General features: G+C 44.1%; 1 long non-coding RNA gene across 2 annotated transcripts in view; it reads left to right on the top strand.

The window, feature by feature from the left end:
* Positions 1 to 2,574: 2,574 nt before the first annotated feature.
* The window catches only part of LOC135101246 (uncharacterized), a 155,928-nt gene continuing 150,554 nt past the window's right edge, over positions 2,575 to 7,948 (top strand). For both annotated transcript variants that reach the window (XR_010269175.1, XR_010269174.1), the window contains exon 1: positions 2,575 to 4,252. This is a non-coding gene — a long non-coding RNA (uncharacterized LOC135101246). The remainder of the gene's footprint in view (positions 4,253 to 7,948) is intronic.

The following is a 7,948-nucleotide window of genomic DNA, read 5'->3' as shown; positions in this document are numbered from 1 at the left end:
TATTTGTGCTCGGATGCTGGTGATTGTACACACATACGTTTCCATGCGCAAATTAATCATTAATTCCATGTTGCAATAATTCAGTGTTTGACAACACACACACACACACACACACACACACACACACACAGTGAAAGCTGCGATTTCTGTTTTATTTAAAAAAAAAAAAAAGTATTAATAAGTTGATCGCTGCACACGCAGATCCATTGCTAGAGAGGTAATTATTAGACAGGAAAAGACTGTCACCAGGAAATTCACTTATGAAAAGAAAAAAACCGAGATCATAAAATGTTATCAGTGAGTTTGGACGGACAAGCGACGTTCCGGGATGATTTTTTCCTTGGTTTTTGCTCCTTCACGTCACGTCACCGTGTTGCCGAGTGGAGGGAAGCAGACCTTGACTTCCTGGTGGGCGGGTGTTGCAATGAAAGCGGCTTGGTATGCCAACACAAACTACCGTATCTTATGATATTGATGACGGTGAATATATATATATATATATATATATATATATATATATATATATATATATATATATATATATATATATATATATATATATATATATATATATATATATATATATATATATATATATATATATATATATATATATATATATATATATATATCCTCACTCGTCTGCAGCCGCAATCTGTTCACGTTTTGTCCGCACAATTAACTTAACGAATTATTTTGTGGCGTTTTTCAATCACCTTGTCAGTGGTTCATCTGGCAGTGCATAAGATCACAGAGTGAACTCGCTCCGAAAGACAGAAAACTGCCTGGCAAAAACTCTTGATTACCTGCCGACCACCGCGGCTGTCATGTGTAGTGACCTGACATTACGAAGCGATTATTCTGTTTCTTTGCTGTTCAGAGTGAAAAGAATCATCGCTCAATAATTAAGTATCAGAGACGTGTTTCCGTCACGTAGATGTGATATGTATTATTAGGATGGGTAACACTGCCCCTTAAACTTACAAACTAGTCTCGCGACTTCAGTGGCTGTCTGTCATAGTGATATCCGTTGCTTTGTTTTTAATGAATGAGCAAAGGTTCTTTTTCATTTCTGGCCAATATAAATTACGCCTTTCATTTATGGCTCTGGGTCAATCGAGACCATGCAGAATTCCCTCTCTAGCTCTTCTGCTTGCTGTAAGAGGCGGGCGCCGCTATTCGCATCTAAATTTCACCTCATTATATAATTTGCATTCCTTAACCTGTATCCTCTCAACGGCCGGTACACACCCTCGTCTCCAGCACATTTTTCTTGACCTGGGACCTCCAGCCATCTGCCAGCCTCACTCCCACGATTTTATATAAGTGGCTTTCATGTTTGACCTTCCTCGAGTAGCGTGTTGAGCCACACCGTCCCGCACCCACGACAAATACACCCGCACGTACTGTTTCCAGTCAAACCCATTTGCTACTCATCACACAGATTTCTTGCACCAATAAGCTGAAATATTAGGCACCTGCGCACATGATCTAGCCCGCACACACCTGTCAGGCGCCCACTCACCCAGTCACCCAAACGACACACACACACACACACACACACACACACACACACACACACAAAGAGCTAAGTTTCCTCCATGCCTGCGCAACACAACCACTACAAACAATATAAAAATCACCAAAATGTCACGAAGTAAACCAGATAACCTTTGGCGGCAGTGTGTGTGTGTGTGTGTGTGTGTGTACGGAGCAGCGGCGGCAGAGTGTTTTGGCCCCAGTAACACGGCACAGCGAGGCAAGTAACACAACACCCTGTCATAAACACCAAAAGAGCGACGCCCGGGGAGCAAAGTTAAGGTGTCTCGACCACGCCAAAGACACGAGTACGTATTTCGGAGGAACACACATACTCGTACACACTCACACACACACGGCTACGGGGGAAGGGGGAGGGAGTGAAGGAGGGGAGGGACCTAACCTACGTAACTTGGCCAAACACGACGTTGTGGAGTGTGTAAAACAACGACTATACTTGCATATTGTAGTTGTAGTGTACGTGTTGTGTTGCGGGTTATAGTTGCACGAGTTGTCGGTGTTGGTTTTGTGTCGTTTGAATGGAAGGGAAGTTTTATATTGCCTTCGTGTTTCTTTTTTCTTCTGTTCCTTTTCTTTTTTTGACGTTTGATGGAAAGGGATACTTATCTGTTCTCTCTCTCTCTCTCTCTCTCTCTCTCTCTCTCTCTCTCTCTCTCTCTCTCTCTCTCTCTCACTCGAATCATACGTCAAAGGATCCTCATTGTTTCACACGAGAAGAATCGCAACTTTACTAACCTAACCTAGACGTGCACTCACCCTCCCTTCATCTCCCCTCTGCCTTACTCACCCACTCCCTCCTAACGACGGCCTAACTACTTGAATACCTCCAGCAAGGCAACAAGGTGACAAGACGAGTGGGTTGCCAGCTCAAGTATATTAAAACCACCTAACATACTCAACAAGGGGGAGTGAAAGATGCCAGTTTGCCACTTATTTGATTTATTTTTCTTCCCCAGGGCAGACTGCTTTACTCATTAACATAGTTTATTGAGCTCACGAAAGTATGAAGAAGGAGGAAGAAGGAGGCAGGTGCGAGAGAGGCAGGTAGGGATGGAGGAAAGAGGATGATGGGGAAGGAAGGATGGGGACAGGTAGAAATGTGTCTGGAACGAAGGAAGGAAGGCAGGAAGTAAGGGAAGGAAGGAGGAAGAGGAGGAGAAGGTGGAAAGGGGAGAAATGATTGTGATGATATGAGTGAGTGTTACTGTGTCTGAGAGAGAGAGAGAGAGAGAGAGAGAGAGAGAGAGAGAGAGAGAGAGAGAGAGAGAGAGAGAGAGTGTGTGAGAAAAAAAAACAAAATGGTCTGATAAGAAAAACGCAAATAACATCACAAATTTCATGTCAAGTGTAAGTCAGATCTATTTCTTCCTATTTCATTATACTTTCACGTCTCACCACGCAGCACCTTCACATTGCCATTCACTAACAATCCACATTAATCCAAGCAGAATGTCTCTGGTGGTTATCATCAAGTAATTTGTTCATATGGAGACAATAATGTAATCAACATCTTTGGATCTTTGATAGTCCTTTGTTGCCTCACTTAGAATGTAGATACCCACTGCGCGAAGTGGAGGAACAAGTTTCAGAAACTAGGGAATGTAACACTTGTTTCCTGAATGCTCTTGGCGCCTTTGTGGACGTCACGAGGACTGATGACTCATTACAATGGATCAACAGTCAGCGGCGTCTTTGAAAGGGTGTCGTTAGGTGTGTGTGAGTCATGACAGTGTTCGTCTATTATTTTGTCCTTTGTGTTTAAGCTTCTTCTAGATGATTTAGGAAACAAAATACACGGCTGAATATAATAAACATGTTAAACGAAACTGGAAAACAAAATTTGATTCAAAGTATAGGAGACGCTTAGTTAGTACTTTTATTTGTGCTTTAATGAAGACGAGGTTTGGGAATGCAAGGAAAGATAATCCTGCTTACTTGGTTCACTTAAAATCGGTTAACGATGATAGAAAGACGAAAATTAAGTCATGACGATGTAGAAAGTCTAATATTTTCGTTCCTAGTGCTTTAATGATATTCTATTAAACAGACGCAGTAACCCATCATAGAAAACGATAACTGAATGATCTACATTTGTGAAAGCGATGCAGTTTGCTGTATAGCAGCTGCGTTTACATAATTACTAAGAAAGAATCCAAAAGAAGAAAAGATTGAAAATAGAATACGTATTATGGAAAGAAGTCTTGATTATATATAGTTTCTCTGTAAGTACCAGTAACTATCGGTGAGCATCACACAATAATTCAACAATATAAAGTAATTTTTGCAGCGAATCATCTTTGCTGTGATTGTTACGAGCACGACGTCACAAGCATTTTCTTAAGGAATTCTTATTTTGACACATGACGCTGCACAAACACGCACGGTGAAGCTTCATGAATTGTGCTGAATTTGCAAATGATCATGAGATGGCACCTGCCCACCCTTGGGTATCCCCCTGTCATTCTTCCCCTACCAGCTCCTCCCCATCTCTACCAGTTCTCCTCCCCATCCCTGTCCGATCCAACTCCCCTCCTCCCCGTCAGTCTATGGCCTAGAGAGACACTCAGGGAGTCAATGTAAGTGATCCTGTGAGAGAGAAGTGTGCGTTCGCGTGAGCTGCTCCTCGTCTCCTCTGCTTTGCCCCGTGTCCGTGGGGGTTCTCGCCTTCTGGCGACTCACTCGGCCACAAAAGGTAGTGTAGACGCAATTGAGTTCTATAAAGTTCCTATTTGTGCTGTATTTTTCACGTGGACAGGGAAAGTTAGTGGGAAGGGTAGCTGGCAGCGCCGCGCAGACGGCTACTCAGTCGCCACGAGCAGGAGTACCAACTGTAACGACGCCCTCGAGGCCAGCCACCAACCAGTAATGCTCTTTAAATGGCCGACAGTTTTTGCTAGAAGGCGTTGCATGGCTGTATACAATGGCTGCCGAACACGAGGCGATATCTGGGAATTGGTCTTGATTACGCCGTGTTAACACAGCGACTTAGGCTTGTGGTGCGGGTGACACTCGATAAGCGAGCGGCCATTACAGCGCGGAGCGGTGGGTGGCGGGTGTGCACTGGGCGGCGCGGCGAGGCGGAGTGCGTCGCAATTTTTGAGTGAGACGATTGTTTCAAGTCTTGTGGAAACTGCAGGTGTGTTTTACTATTGTTTATGGACTACTTGGAAGGAAGGTGGGGGAATGGCGTTTGATTTAGCCATTATTAGGAGTTACTAAACGATATTTGTAGGGGTAAGCAGCATTGAGGGTGGCGTGCGTGCAAGAGTGAGGGGCAGAGGGGGCTGCAGACTCTCCTACCAGCGCACACAGACGTGGCGGGGAGGTGAGCGGCCCGAGATAAGGGTTCCGAGCGTCAGCAGTGGACCGGAGCTTCGCGCACTCGAGACAACACTTCTGGCTTGTATCTCCGCGCCACGCTGATACACGTCCAACCACTCACTATACGGCACGTCTCTCTCTCTCTCTCTCTCTCTCTCTCTCTCTCTCTCTCTCTCTCTCTCTCTCTCTCTCTCTCCAGTAAGATATGGGCATACGCTACCGGCAAGGACCCGCAGATGACAAATCATGGGGAACTTAGGTAATGTTAGAGCAAAGCTGGGCACAGAAAACGGGTGCAGGGATGGTTGGGCGGTGCTAGGAAGGGGGGTAACTGCAGGGAAGGGGAGAGAGGAGGAGGTTGGTAGGGGAAGAGGGAGTGGCTGTTGGAGTGGGAGGAAGTGCGTGGCAGAGGAGGAGGAGGAGGAGGAAAGGCCTTAACATTCAGGCCACAAGCTGGAACCGCCCACCTAATTCCTCGTAGAGTGGAGGGAAGGGTGGAGGAGGGGAAGAAAGAGTGAAGGGGTGAGAGGGAGGGAGGGAGGGTGCGGTGGTGGTGGTGGTGGTGGGAGAATGAGAGCGAGTAGGGAGGGAAGCTGAAGTGAAGTGGAGAGGAAATAGAGATGAATACTCAGGTTGAAACACGAGAAATGGAAGAAAGGAGGGAAAGAAGAAGCAGGAAATGGAGTTAAGAGAGGAAGAGAAGGGAAGCAAACAATGCACTATACAAAAATATATGCGTAAAAAAGAAAAAAACAAAACAAAACAATAGATCGTAGGCAACGTAAAATTAAAATAAATAAATTCAACACCCCAAATAATTATTCTCTCCTCGAAGAAAAAAAAAAAAAAAAGAAAAAATGTTAAAATATTTGCAGCATTTCTCTCTCCCTTAAATCCAGGGGCAGGAAGGAAGGGAATGGAAAGTAACAAAAATAGTGAAAAAATATGAACGGAAAATGTTCTGACGGAAGAGAAGTGCGTGGGGAGGAGGAGGAGGAGGAAGAGGAAGAGGAAGAGGAAGAAGGGGTTAAGTTCGGGGCAGAATTAGTGAAGAATGGTGAGGTGTATTGCATTATTAAGAACGGAGAGAGAGAGAGAGAGAGAGAGAGAGAGAGAGAGAGAGAGAGAGAGAGAGAGAGAGAGAGAGAGAGAGAGAGACGGGATCGACGCTGCAGTCACAGTATGGAAAGAGAGAGAAGGAGAAAATAAAGATAGATACATAATGGGGAAAATATGGAGGAGGATGGAAAAAAAAAGTGTTGCTAAGAGGTTTTTAAAAATTAATGTTAGAGAGAGAGAGAGAGAGAGAGAGAGAGAGAGAGAGAGAGAGAGAGAGAGAGAGAGAGAGAGAGAGAGAGAGAGAGAGAGAGAGAGACTAAAGTTAAGAGCATGAAGTAGGAAAGATGTAATAAATTTTTACTAATAAGATAAAATTTTAGTGAATATAAATAAGTGGAGAGAAGAAGAAAAACGTCTTTATTGCTATCCGTTTCATTCCTCCTCCTCCTCCTCCTCCTCCTCCTCCTCCTCCTCCTCCTCCTCCTCCTCCTCCTCCTCCTCCAGCAGTGGTAGTAATGTATAGTGTTAATTGATGTGTTTTTCATAAAGGAATAAATTGAAAGTGATCAAAGAAATATGAATTAAAATATGTGATGAAATTAGAAAAGCAGAAGAGAGTGAATATTTAAATTAGTGCGGAGGGAGGAGGAGGAGGAGGAAGAGGAGGGAAACTAACAGTGCAATAAGAGAAAATGGAAGGTGGAGGAGAAAATGAGAATGATGGAATGGAGTACATAATAGGAAAGTAGTAGTAGTAGTAGTAGTAGTAGGAGGAATACAAAGGAATACAAAGGAAAGAACAGACAGCAACAGCCCTACTGGGCCTAACGAGGCTGTCTGTGTGTCTATTCTACCACTACCACTACAGATTCTAAGAGTTAGAGGATGGAGGACACTAGAGATCAAGGAAGGAAAAACAGGAGAGTATAGGGAGGAGGAAAGGCTAAGATGTGATAGGAAAGGATGAAAGAGAAATTATACTATTCACTACACTAACTAACTAAAAAAAACATTTTATGTAGGCGCAAAGTACGTTATATGAGGGGTTGCTGCGAGGTGATTGTCCAACCTTTGTTTAAAAGTTTCTATTGTGTTACTATCGACAATATGTGCTGGGAGAGAGTTCCAGACATTTACAATTCTATTAAAGAAATAATACTTAGCCTCGTCTGATCTGAAACGCTTACCTATAATCTTGTAGCCATTATTTCGAGTGGAGGAGGAGGAGGAGGAAAAGTAACGGAAGAATAGAAGAGGGCGAAGTAGAGGAAAACAACAGAGAAGATCGAAAACAAAATATTGAAAAAAAAAAATAATAAAAAAATAAACGAAAAGAAATAAGGCAGGAGGAGAAGGAAAAGGAAAAGGAGGAGGAAGAGGAAGAGGAGCAGGAAGAGGAGATGGAAGAGGAGGAGGATGAGGAGGAGGAGCAGGGTACGAAGGAAGGAGGAGGTGTTGAAGGAATCGGAGAAGCATAGAGGAAGGTGGAAGCGAAGGAAGAGGAGGAGGAGGAGGAAGAGGAGGAGGAGGAGGAGAAGGAAAAAAAGAGAAGGGGACACTCAAGGGAAAAGTCATGGAGCTCCGAGTAACATTTCTCTCAACTTTGTCGACATTTATGGGCATCGCTCAAAGTCTGAGGGAGGAGGAGGAGGAGGAGGAGGAGGAGGAGGAGGAGGAGGATGGAGGGAAAGTGAGGAGGGGGATGGATAGGTGAATGATGGGGCGGTGAAGCCTCTCTCTCTCTCTCTCTCTCTCTCTCTCTCTCTCTCTCTCTCTCTCTCTCTCTCTCTCTCTCTCTCTCTCTCTCAGGCCCTAAGGCTCTGAGTGTATATGAGTGCGAAGAATAGAGAGGAAGGGTGGTTTTTAGAGAGAGAGAGAGAGAGAGAGAGAGAGAGAGAGAGAGAGAGAGAGAGAGAGAGAGAGAGAGAGAGAGAGAGAAATACTGTCGGTAAATAAGTAAAAAAGAAATATTGCATAAAAGAGAGAGGAATAATACTAAGAATGAGGA

This window comes from Scylla paramamosain, chromosome 6 (genome assembly GCF_035594125.1).
Source record: "Scylla paramamosain isolate STU-SP2022 chromosome 6, ASM3559412v1, whole genome shotgun sequence".
NCBI classification, from domain to species: Eukaryota; Metazoa; Arthropoda; class Malacostraca; order Decapoda; family Portunidae; genus Scylla; species Scylla paramamosain.
Note: the sequence above shows the minus strand (reverse complement) of the source record. Positions and strands in the feature narration are given on the sequence as shown.